At 41.5% G+C, this 13,027-nt stretch overlaps 1 protein-coding gene across 1 annotated transcript in view; it reads right to left on the bottom strand.

The window, feature by feature from the left end:
• Nucleotides 1-13,027, bottom strand: part of glra3 (glycine receptor, alpha 3) — a 154,734-nt gene that overhangs the window by 106,378 nt on the left and 35,329 nt on the right. The gene's annotated exons all lie outside the window — the stretch shown is intronic.

The following is a 13,027-nucleotide window of genomic DNA, read 5'->3' as shown; positions in this document are numbered from 1 at the left end:
GATGAACCAGAACATTATAGACCAGTGAGTCTCACATCAGTGGTAGGGAAACAATTGGAGAAAACTCTGAAGGAGTGAATTAATATCCATTTGGAAATGTTTGGGTTAATTAGGGATATCCAGCATGGCTTTGTCAGAGGGAAGTCATGCCGAACAAATTCGCGAGAATTTTTTGAAATTGTGATCAAGTGTCTGGATGAGGGAAGTTCAGTTGACGTAGCTTATATGGAATTTAGAATGATTTTGACAAGGTCCCATATGGGAAATTGATTGAGAAGGTTAAAGTGCAGGGAATTCAGGGAAACCTGGTGAAATAGATCAGAAACTGGCTTAGTAATAGGGCACAAAATGCAATGGTAAAATGTTGTTTGAGTGACTGGAGACTATTGTCCAGCAGCGTACCACAAAGATCAGTACTGGGGCCCTTATTGTTTGTTATATACATAAATGCTAGAGATGAAGATGCGGGGGAAATATTAAGCAAGTTTGCAGATGATACCAAGATTGATAGGTTGGTTAATAGTGAAGAGGATAAATGTAGGTTACAGGAAAGTATAGATGGGTTGGACAGATGGCAGACCAGTGGCAGGTGGTAAGTGCGAGGTGATGCACTTTGGAAGAAGAAACACGGTGAGGGGGTATTGAATGAATGGGAAGATACTGGGTAGAGGAACAGAGTGATCTTGAGGTAATTATTCACAGACCCCTGAAGTTGGCAGAGCACGTGTATTGGATAGTTAAGGCAGCATGTGGGGCACTTGCTTTCATCAGTCATGGCAGAGTGTAAGAGCAAGGAGGTAAGGAGTTGTACACAGTGTTGGTTAGGCCACAGCTGGAGTACTGTGTGCAGCTCTGGTCACCTCACTACAGGAGGAATTTGATAGCCCTAGAGGGGGATACAGAAGCTGTTCACCAGGATGTTGCCTGGGCTGGGGTTGAGCTATAAGGAGAGACTAGATAGGTTTTGATTGTTTTCTTTAGAGAAGAGAGAACTGAGTGGGAGGGGGGTGTGCGGGAGACATGATTGAGGTGTGTAAGGTTATGAGACGTAAAGGGAGTGTGAATAGAGAGCAGCTGTTGAGGGGCCAATCACAAGGGGGCATTGTTTTGGGGGTAAGGAGCAGGACATTCAGAGGGGATTTTGGGAAAAAAACTGTCGCTCAGCGGCTGATTGGAATCTGCAATGCACTGAATGGGAAGGTAGTGGAGGCTGGAAACCTTACAACTTTTAAAATGTATTTGGATGACCACTTCAAATATTACAACATTCAAGGATATATGGGACAAGTGCAGAAAATTGGGATTAGTGCTCTTTTAGTGGTAGTTATGTTGGTGCAGACTCGATGGGCTGAAGGGCCTTTTCTACACTACAAGAATCTGTGAATCTATGAGTCTGTCTGTGAATCCTAACAAGTATGTCAATGTAAGCATGCTAATAAGAACAAAGAACAAAGAAAATTACAGCACAGGAACAGGCCCTTCAGCCCTCCAAGCCTGCACTGATCCAGATCCTCTATCTAAACCTGTCGCCTATTTTCCAAGGATCTGTATCCCTCTGCTCCCTGCCCATTCATGTATCTGTCCAGATACATCTTAAATGACGCTGTCATGCCCGCCTTTACCACCTCCGCTGGCAACGCGTTCCAGGCACCCACCACCCTTTGCGTAAAGAACTTTCCATGCATATCTCCCTTAAACTTTTCCCCTCTCACCTTGAAATCGTGACCCCTAGTAATTGAGTCCCCCACTCTGGGAAAAAGCTTCTTGCTATCCACCCTGTCTATACCTCTCATGATTTTGTAGACGTCAATCAAGTCCCTCCTCAACCTCCATCTTTCTAATGTAAATAATCCTAATCTACTCAACCTCTCTTCATAGCTAGCGCCCTCCATACCAGGCAACATCCTGGTGAACCTCCTCTGCACCCTCTGCGTCCACATCCTTTTGGTAATGTGGCGACCAGAACTGTACGCAGTATTCCAAATGTGGTCGAACCAAAGTCCTATACAACTGTAACATGACCTGCCAACTCTTGTACTCAATACCCCATCCGATGAATGAAAGCATGCCGTATGCCTTCTTGACCACTATATCAACCTGCGTTGCCACCTTCAGGGTACAATGGACCTGAACACCCAGACCTCTCTGTGCATCAATTTTCCCCAGGGTTTTTCCATTTACCATATAGTTCGCTCTTCCCCAGGGCTTTTCCATTTACCATGATGATAGATATTTAGTCATTACAAATCGAGTGGAAGAAATACATTTTGCTTCAGGGTGAACAGTTAGCACTGCATAAGTTTATGTCCAGCTGGTTTAGAAATTAAAATTGAGTTTAAAAAAGGAAGTAAAATTTTATGGCTTCAAGTCTTATTCAGGGACTTTCTTTCTATTTTTTCAGAGGATACGGACATCACTGATAAGGTCAACTTTTGTGATCCATCCCCAGCTACCCTTCAATGGAATGGTTCGCTCAGCCATCGAAAAGGCCTTTCAAGAGTCAACTACACTACTTCGGGTCTTGAACTATTTGTAGAACAGAGCAGGTCAGGATGGCAGATCTCCCCCACTGAAGGACATAAGTGAACCAGGTGGGTTTTTACATCAATTCGTGGTCACAGTTTTGAGAATAGCTTCCAATTCCAGATTTGTTTCATGAATTGAAAGCTCCACAAGTTAACATATGAACTCATATCACCACAACACTTGCCCAGACTCCAAGATTACTAACCCAGTGGCATTTATCACTATTCCACCATCACCCCATTTATTCTGACACTTCTATGCAGTACTGAAGGAGTACTGCACTGTTGAAAATGCCATGCTTGGTTGGAAACATTAAACTGGCATCAGAAAAAGGCCCTCATGTATTGGAGGTAAGGTTGGGAGCTTGATCTGACTAAGCTAGGACTCTGGACCAGGCGAGTCAGAAAATAAGTGCCAGCTGTTCCAGTGGTGGCCAAAACTTTAAAAATGCAGCCAATTTTATTCATGGCAATTTGTGCACAGGCCTGTGATAGCCCAGGATATATGAATATGTTTCACATAATTAATTCTGACACTTTTGCAACAACAAGCAACCCTCACTAAATGTGGATAGCCGCAGTAATGAGAAAGGGTGCTAGAAACAATTTGTTCTGCAAGTTGTTACTTTCTACATTATTGCTGGATAAAGTCACTTGGAAATACAAAACTTAAGTATTCTTGAAAACAAAGACATCCAGTTGAAGCTTTCCATTTTGCATTCGTCAGGACATAATTGCAAGAATACTAATTGTGAAAGGGGAAAAAAAGACAATTTATACTGCATGAGAAGAGGGTGTTGATTTGTTGGCAAGTCAGAAGATTAGTAAAGATATTTCCGTGGAGAAGGCAACAACGTACAATTGACTGCTAAGCTATGTTTGAGTTCATATAGGCAAGTGAACTTTGATTGGTCAAAGCACTGCCAGAGGGCAACAAACCCAAGCTTTTGTTGAATTGAAACGATAGGTGGGCACATTCCATCTCTCTGCACAACACAGGGTCCTGCACGTGAAGATGCTTGGTCTCTAGTAAACATAAGTGAGGCACATAAGTGAGATTGATAGATAAACTTAAATTGGTTGATCATGTAATTCACAGCATAGTCAGGATTGTTTAGTAAGTGGTGCCCATTTACAGATTTAAATCTTATGTTAGATACTATGTTCTGAGTTTTATAAGTGCTGGCTGGTTGGTTATGGATAGTAACCTGCCTCTTGTGAAAAAAATGAAAGGACGTGCTATTTGATATAATCAATATCCTCTTCTCATTCACTATAAATTGTGGTTCCCTTTTAGGCTCGGTATCCTGATGGGTGGACAGATGAAATGCTTTGAAAGTATGTTTCCTTTCTTAGCAATATTGTTTGATATTTACAAAATAATCCTTTTACTTTGATACTCAATGAGGAAACTGGGCAGAGGTTGAGGCTTGATAAAATTGAACCTTCTGCAGTTTGCCTTTTGGCATTCAATGTACAATGAACAGTGGATCAGTGGTTAGCATGCTGCCTCACAGCACGAGGGATCCTGGTTCAATTCCAGCGACTGTCTGTGTGGAGTCTGAGCATTCTGCCCAGTTTGCTTGGATTTTCTCCTCGTGCTCCGGTTTCCTGCTGCAGTTAGAAGATGTGTGGGTTGGCCATACTAAATTGCCTCTAGTGATTAGGGATATGCAGGCTAGGGGGGTTAGCCAGGGAAGATGCAGGGTTACATGTATGGGGGGGGGTGGTGCAGGTGAGTCTGGGTGTAAGGTTGGTATAGACTAGATGGGCTGAATGGCCTGCTTCCACCTGTTGGGATTCTATGATGACATTCATTGTATTTAGAAGCTTAGGCATGACCAGTGCTTCATCCAAATAGAATGAACTTCAAGCAGTACTGTTAACACACTGAACATTTATGCTGATCATGATGGAGGAGTAAACATGTGCACTAAAAAAAAACAAGGCTACAATTATAAATGTATTGACTCATGTCAGTCTACTTCTTTCTTTAACCTGTATTTTTCTCTCATTGTCATTACTTTAGATTTTTAACTTTGTTCCTGTGCTCCACTACCACAGGCATGAAAGGATTACCATATAAGCGAACAAGATCACTTCTAATCCTTTCACTTCTGTGCTTGCCATCTGGCATTATATCTTCCTGTCAGAAGATGTTATTCTGGATAAGTAACACACAAGACAACCTTAATTTTGATTTTGGCAAAAAGAAATCTGTGCACAAGTAAACTGCATTCGCTGTCCATCATGATGTTTCCTCTATATGGAGAAATCCCGATACATATTGGGTGATTACTTTGCAGGATATCCTCATTGATTCAACATTCATGACCCACAACTGCTGGTGACTAGATATTTCAATTTTCGACTCTCAATCTGGCTCACTTTCCTTGGACTCCTGAACTATTCATAGCATCATAGAGTTGTACAGTGTAGAAACAGAACCTAAATTTCTTCAATTAATCTAGTCCCATTTGCCAGCATTTGGCCCATATCTCTTGAAACCCTTCCTATTCATATACCCATCCAGATGCCTTTTAAATATTGTAATTGTACCAGCCTTCATCACTTCCTCTGGCAGCTCATTCTATACATGCACCAGCCTCTGTGTGAAAAAGTTGTCCCTTAGGTCCCTTTTAAATTTTTCCCCTCTCACTTTAAACCTATGCCCTCTAGTTTTGGACTCCTTTATTCTTGGAAAAAAAGAGCTTGGATATTCACCCTATTGATGCCCCTCATTATTTTATAAACCTCTCGAAGGTCACCCCCTCAGCCTCTGATGCTCCAAGGAAGATAGCTTCAGCCTAATCATTCTCTCCCTGTAGCTCAAACCCTCCAATCCTGGGAAACTTGGTATAACATGATTTTAAAAAAAATTATAATCTCTCGCAAGTTAATTGGTGAAAGCAGCAAGAGTTTGAGTTGTACAAACACAGAAATCCCAGTTTTTATCATGGCAGCTACAGTCCAATTGCTGCCATCATAAAATTTGAGGTTTTCATGGTTTGTGCAACTCAAATTCTCATTGCTTTCATCAAGTATCTTGTGAGAGATTAATATATTTTTTAAGTTACTTAATACCAGGTTTCCCTTGAAGATCTTAGTTCCAGAAATATAGGCTTGGTCCAAATATAGACAAAGGGGCTAAATTCCAGCGTTAAGGTGACAGTGACTGTCCTCAACCCTGAGTCACCATTTGGTCAGGTATACCATCAACTAGCAATATGGAGTCAATGGAATTAAAAAGGAAAACACTTCTCTGGTCAAAGTCATTCTTAACACAAAGCAAGATGGCTGTGGTTGTTGAAAGTCACATAATCAGCCATGGTCAGCCTGAATGCAGAGTTGGCTTAAGGCACTGAGTGGCCTACTTCTACTCCTTACTTGTGTGCATGCATGTATTTTCACATGTGAGTCAGTTAGGACATCATTGCAGGAGCTGCTCAAGTTTAACCATCTTCAGCTTCTTCTTCAGTGATTGTCTTCGCATCATAACACTGAAGTTAAAGATTCTTGTTGGTGACGGCACAGTGTTCAGTTCCAAATGCCAATCTTCAGATACTGAAGCAGCTCAAGCTCTATTAAGGCAAGACCTGGACAGCATTCAGTTTGGGCTGAGCCGTGGGCTTTGCACCGTAGAACAACCAAGCAGTGACCATTTTCAACAAGAGAGAGATTAACCACTCCCCTTAACGGTCAACATACTGACCATCATCAAATATCTCAATATCACTGGCTGACCAGAAATGTAAGTGGACTAACTACATCAACACTTTGACTAAAAGAGCAGGTCATAGGTTGGGCAGTCTGAGTTGACTACTGACTCCCCAGAGTCTGTCCTCCATCTGTAAAGGTATGGCTCAGCAGTGTGGTAGGATACTCTCCGCTTACTAGGATGAGTGCAGCAATGCCACTCAAGAAATCTTAGAGAGTCCATGACTGCCACCCCATACACCTGCTTCAATTGGCCTGAAAGGGTTAATATGAAGTCTTTGTATAGCTCCAACTATTGAAGTATACATGGCAGTCTCTGGGAGGAGCTAACAGTATTTTGTGTGTCTGATTGTCTGTTTGGCAGTCTCCCTTGTGACCGTGACTTAGAGACATAATTTGGATTTACACCTCTTACCAAATTTAATGTAGTGAACCTGTCAGGATGTTATGATAATTTGCACCTTATTTGTTCTGATATAAACAACTTGCTGTTCCTCAGGCGTTTCTCGGTTTTAACCCAACATTTTGGCAAATTCCAATATTGATGTAACTTAGTGCTTCCTTTTGCATTCACAGGAGCAGATGATATCGCTTTATTTGGGCTCAACTATTGCTTAATGAAAGATTCATGTTTTGATGACACATGCATTAATCTCTCAAATTAAGAAGTGCAAAATAAACAAATTAAGCTCATTTCATACTGTAACTCCCTTAATTATTAATTGCAGTCATGGAACTCATAACAATACAATCAACGCATGAGAAATAATAGATTAAAACTGAGAATTTGTTAATTTGAATGTCCATCATGGTGCTTATGATAAAGTGTCTCAGATATTGGTTACTTGGCACTGAATCTCAATGTTGAGAGGTAAGTCTGCATAAAACATTGAGAACCCTGGCTTCATAGAGGCACAAGGTAGAAAAATAAGGAAATTATGCTAAATCTTTTAAAAATGTTGGCCAAGCCTCAGCTGAAATATTGTGACTAACTTTGGGCGGATTTGGAGACAGAGATAGATAGTTTCTTGATCAGTAAATCGATCAAAGGTTTCAGGGAGAAGGCTGGAGGATGGGTTTGAAGAACCCATTTCTTTGGGTGGCACAGTGGCTCAGTGTATAGCACTACTGCCTCATAGCACCAGGAGCCCGGGTTCATTTCTATCCTTGGGCAACCGTCTGTGTGGAGTTTGCACATTCTCTCTGTGTCTGCGTGGGTTTCTTCCGGTTTCCTCCCATGTCCAAAGATGTGCATGTTAGGTGGATTGCTTGGGCTAAATTGCCCATAGTGTTCAGGGATGTGTAGATTAGGTGGGTTATAGGGGGATGGTTCTGCGTGGGATGCTCTGAGGGTCAGTGTGGACTTGTTGGGCTGAAGGGCCTGTTTCCACGCTGTAGGGAATCTATGAACATATCGGCACTGATCGAATGGTGAAGCAGATTCAGTGGGCTGAATGGCCTACTTCTGCTCCTATATCTTATTGTCTAATATTTAGGACCTCAAGATCTTGGAAGAGGAGAACTACCAAACTGTTACCAGGGACATGAGACTTCAGTTATGTGGAGAGACACTGCTCTTCTTAGGGAAGAGGTTTTATAGAGTTTGTTCAAAGTAGTGAAAGACTTTGTGATGGTAAAATAACAAGAAAACAAAATTGTTTCCAATGGCTGAAGCATCAGTAACCAGATGAGAAAACAATTAAAGCTATTGACATGACAAGCAAATATTTTACATGGATAACTGCTGTGTTCAGGAATGAATCGCCTGAAACAGCTTCAGCAGTCAATAATAAAAGGAAATCAGAAGCTACTTAAATGAAAACATTTGGAAACCTATAATATGTCATTGGGATCAAATGGATAGCGATACGAAAAAGCCAACACGCGTGCCTTAATAACGTGCTTTTCTGATGAAGGGTCTAGGCCCGAAACGTCAGCCTCTCTGCTCCTGTGATGCTGCTTGGCCTGCTGTGCTCATCCAGCCCTGCACCTTGTTGCCTTAATAACCCTTCCCTTTAATTGTTTAGATCAGGAAAGCCATGAAGTAGGGAATTGAAAATGCCAGAATTCCATTGCAGTGTACACTGTTAGTTCAGTTGGCTGGGCAGCTGTTTCGCAATGCAGAGTAATACCAACTAGTGCATTGCTGAGCTTTCTGTGAGGGAATCTCCTTCTGAAACTTTCCCCTTGCCTGAGGCATGGTGACCCTCAGGTTAAATCACCACCAGCTGTCTCTCTCTAATGAGAGAGCAGCTCTATGGTCTGGTAGGACAATGGTGACTTTACCTTCAATGTTAATGTGATTCCTTCCCACTCCTTTCCTGTGGGTATTGTATTATGGGGCATTGTCACACACTGCCCTACTTCCCTATAAAACAGAAAAACATTCCTTTACATGCAAAAAGATGATGGAATTCAGCCTGGTGTTTTAAAACAAGTGGCTATTGAGATAGCTGACACATTGGTTTTATTTTTCCGAAACTGCTTTGATTTGAGGATAATACCATTAGATTGGGAGATCGCAAACTCCTTCAGTCAAAAAGGAAGGGATACAGGAAATTAGTGGCCAGTTAGCTTAATATCAACACAGGGATATATTAGAAACTATTATTAAACAAGATATAGGAGAAAACTTAAAGAAGTTGAGGGTGATTGGGCAGAGTCAACATGGCTTAGTGCAATAACATTTTTAGTTCTTTGAGGAGGTAACACACATTGTGGATAAAGGGGAACCGGTATATGTACTGCACTTAGACTTCCAGAAGGCCTTTATTTAGGTGCACATCAAAGTTTCTTACAGAATCTAAAAGTTCATAGTGTATCTTACAGTCATAGAGTCATTCAGCACAGAAACAGACCCTTCAGACCAACCAGTCCATGTCAACCATAATGCCAAATTTAACTAATCTCACCTGACTGCACTTTGCCCATATTCCTCTAAGCATTTCTTATTCATGTACTTATCTAAATGTCTTTTAAACATTGTAACTGTACTCACATCCATCACTTCCTCTGGAACTTCATTCCACACATGGACCACTCTCTATGTAAAAACATTGCCCCCAGGTCTTTTTTAAAATCTATCTCCATTCACCTTAAAAATTATGCCCCGAGTCTTGAAATCCCCCATCCTAGGAAAAAGACACCTGCCTCATTATTTTATAAACCTCTATAAGGTTACCTCTCAATCTCCTATGCTCCCCTGAAAAAAATTCCAGCCTATGCAGAATCTCCTTACAACTCAAACATTCCATTCCTGGTAACGACCTGGTAAATCTCTTCTGAGGCCTCTCCAACTTAATAATATCCTTCCTATAATGGGGATACCAGAACTGGACACAGTACTGCAGAAGTGGCCTGACCAACGTCCTGTACAACCTCAACACGATGTCCGGACTCCTGTTCTCAATGGTCTGAACATTGAAGGCAAGTGTGATAAACACTTTCTAAACCATTCTATATATGATCCAAATTTCAAATAGTTATGCACCAGAGCCCCTAGGTTTCCCTGTTCTACAACACTGCCCAAGGCCCTACGTTTAATTGTATAAGTCTTGTCTTTGTTGGTTTTATTGGCATAGACAGAAGATTAGCTGGCTAACAGGAACTACAAAGTGGGCATAAATGGGTCTTACTCAGGTCAGTAAGATGAAATAAGTGGTGTGCCACAGGGATCGGCACTGTGACCTTAACTGTTCCCAATTTATATAAATGACTTAGATGAAGATAAGGAAGATACTATCGCAAATTTACTGAAGGAACAAAAATAGGAAAGACATCAAGAAGCGACATAAGTTACAGATAGGATAAGTTGGAAAAGTGGGCAAAGATGTCACAAAATGAGCATATATGAGAAAATGTGAAACTGGTCTTTTTGGCAGGAAGAATAAAACGAAGCACTCTATTTAAATGATGAAATATTTCAAAACTCTGAGATACAGAGGGGCTTGGATGTTGTCATGCATAAATCATTTCGGGACATGTTCTCTCTCAGAGGGTTATGAATCTTTGGAATGCTTTCCCTGACAAAATGGTGAAAGCAGAGTTCTTGAATACTTTTAACTCAAAGGTGAACGGATTTTTGTTAAGCGAGAGGTAGGCAGTTACAATCAGATTAGCCATAATCTTATTGAATGGTGGAGCAAGTTCAAGACGCTGCTGTTGCTCCTAATTTTAATGTTCCTTTGTATGTTAGAGAAATTAAAGCATTTTCTACTTGCTACAGCATTGCACATCCCTGCACAAGTCCAACATTAACCACCTAATACAGGCATAGAGTCATAGCGTCATACAGCATGGAAACAGACCATTCGGCCCAAATTGTCCATGCTAACCAGGTTTCCTAAACTGAACTGGTCCCACTTGCCTGTGATCGGCCCATATCCTTCTAAACCATTCCTGTCTATGCACCTGCCCAAATGTTTTAAATGTTATAATTTTACCCACCTCTACCACTACCTTTGGCAGCTTATACCATTTGCACCACCCTCTATGTGAAAATTTTGCCCCTCAGGTTTCTTTTAAATCTTTCCCCTCTCTATCACCTTAAACCTATGCCCTCTAGTTTTGGACCATGGGGAAAAGACATTGACAAATCACCCTATCTATGCCCCTCATGATTTTATAAATCTCTGTAAGGTCACCCCTCAGCCTCATATTCTCCAGGCAAATAACAGTTCTAGCCTATCCAACCTATAGCTCAAACCTCCAGTCTCGGTAACATCCTCATAAATCTTTTTTGGGCCCTTTCGAGTTTAATAACATCCTTCCTATAGCGCACAAAAGAAAAAGGAAGCTACATCTCTAGAGCATCCTTAAAATGTTGATGGCTTCCCAAAATGCCTCACAACTGTGAAATTCTGTTTTAATTGTTGTCTCTCTTACAAAGCCAAGCAGAGCAGTCAGTGTGCATAGAGTAAGATCGCACAAGAAGTAAATAACAATTACTAGGCAATACAATTCCGATGGTGTTAGTTGTGAGATAAATGTTTGATCCAAATATTGGAAGAACTCCCTAGCTCTTCTTCAAACAATGCCATGTCATCTCTGGTGAGCAGGCAGGTAGGACCTCAGTAGAACATTTCACCTGAAGGTCTGCATGTCAGATAATGCAGCATTCTCTTGTGTGGTCTTTGCAAAATAGATTTGTATCAAAATACTTTCATCCACTAAAATTGCCTAAATATTTTTACAAAACACCGACAAAAATACACACTTGCATATAAATGAGAAGCAGGTGGAGACCATGCAGCCCTCTAGCATGCTTTGCCATTAATAAGATCGTGGCTGGCTTGATTGTTGCCTCAAATCCACATCCCAGCCTAGTCTGATAACCTTTGACTCTTCTGTTAATCAATAATATACCTATGTTTGGCTTATGTTTTATTAATCTGTGCTCTCACCAAACATAGGTTTACATGGAAAAAGGATGCAGCTTCCTTTAGGTTGTTATAGTTGAAAATAAATGACTTGTTTCAAGTCTGGATATGCTGCAGAGTGAGAACAACAAGAGCTTGAATTAAGAGTGTCCTGCAGAGAGCTCGCTGTGTAACTGGGACAGCTCCACTAATCCACCCTTTGCAGTTCAGTACACTGACCCGATTACAATTCTGATTTCTCAATATTCCTGAACCAGAAATGTAATCTTTTACAAGTACCATGCTTGCACTCTACTGCAATGTTTGCTGCTGAATTTTTCAAGACTTGTAAATCCACAACCATTAGATAGATAATCAAGGTTTTCATCATTTGTAGGATATGCCTCACACAAAAAAAAATCCAGAACACTGCAAACTCATCCCGCATTAGGTCATTTTGTCACAGTGAATAATACAGGTGAATTTTTGAGGTGCTTTGAACAACATAATAATTACTTTTAGATGCAAAAGCTGGTACTGTACTGTGCCAATGTTTAGCACTGTTAAAATCAAAAATTAAGTTTAAATGTAAAGAAAAATTGCAGGTGTTTTCTCCATGACAATGCCTCTATGATTAGAGTCTATTTGCCAACCATCCGGCACTCTCTCCTGAGGATCTATTGTATCCGCTGTTCCTGATGTGGCCTCCCCTACATCAGGGAGACCAAGAGGAGGCTTGGAGACCGCTTTGTGGAGCGCCTACGCTTGGTTCACGACAAACAACAACACCTCCCAGTCGCGAACCACTCAACTCCCCTTCCCGCTCCCTGGATGACATGTCCATCCTGGGCCTCCTCCAGTGTCACAACAATGCCACCCGGAAACTAGAGGAGCAGCACCTCATATTCCGCCTTGGGAGCCTAAACCCAATGGTCTCAATGTGGACTTTATTAGCTTCAAAATCTCCCCATCCCCGACCTCATTCCAAGACCAGCACCCCCTCTCATCCCCACATCCTTGACCTGTCCGTCTTCTCTCCCACCTATCCGCTCCACTATCTACCTGCTATCACTGACCCCCCTATTTATTTCAGAGTCCCATTCCCCTCCCCCATTTCTTAAGAAGGAACCCGACCTGAAATGTCAGCTTTCCTGCTCCTCTGATGCTGCCTGGCCTGCTGTGTTCCTCCAGCTCCACACTTTGTTATCTCAAATTCCAGCATCAGCAGTTCTTACTATCTTTGAGGATAAGTTGTTGTTCCCTTTGAGACTTGGTATTCTTGTGAAGAAGTCCCTTTTTCCACACCATTTCTCGCATCTCTATTTTCAACAATACTCAAGTTTTATACTGCCAAGTGACTACTCCTAGCAAAATTTCAGCAGGTGACTGTTTGCAAATCCAGCTTGTTTACACTATGCAACAAAAGAG

The sequence above is a fragment of the Rhincodon typus genome, chromosome 3 (genome assembly GCF_021869965.1).
Source record: "Rhincodon typus isolate 14 chromosome 3, sRhiTyp1.1, whole genome shotgun sequence".
Lineage (NCBI taxonomy): Eukaryota > Metazoa > Chordata > Chondrichthyes > Orectolobiformes > Rhincodontidae > Rhincodon > Rhincodon typus.
Note: the sequence above shows the minus strand (reverse complement) of the source record. Positions and strands in the feature narration are given on the sequence as shown.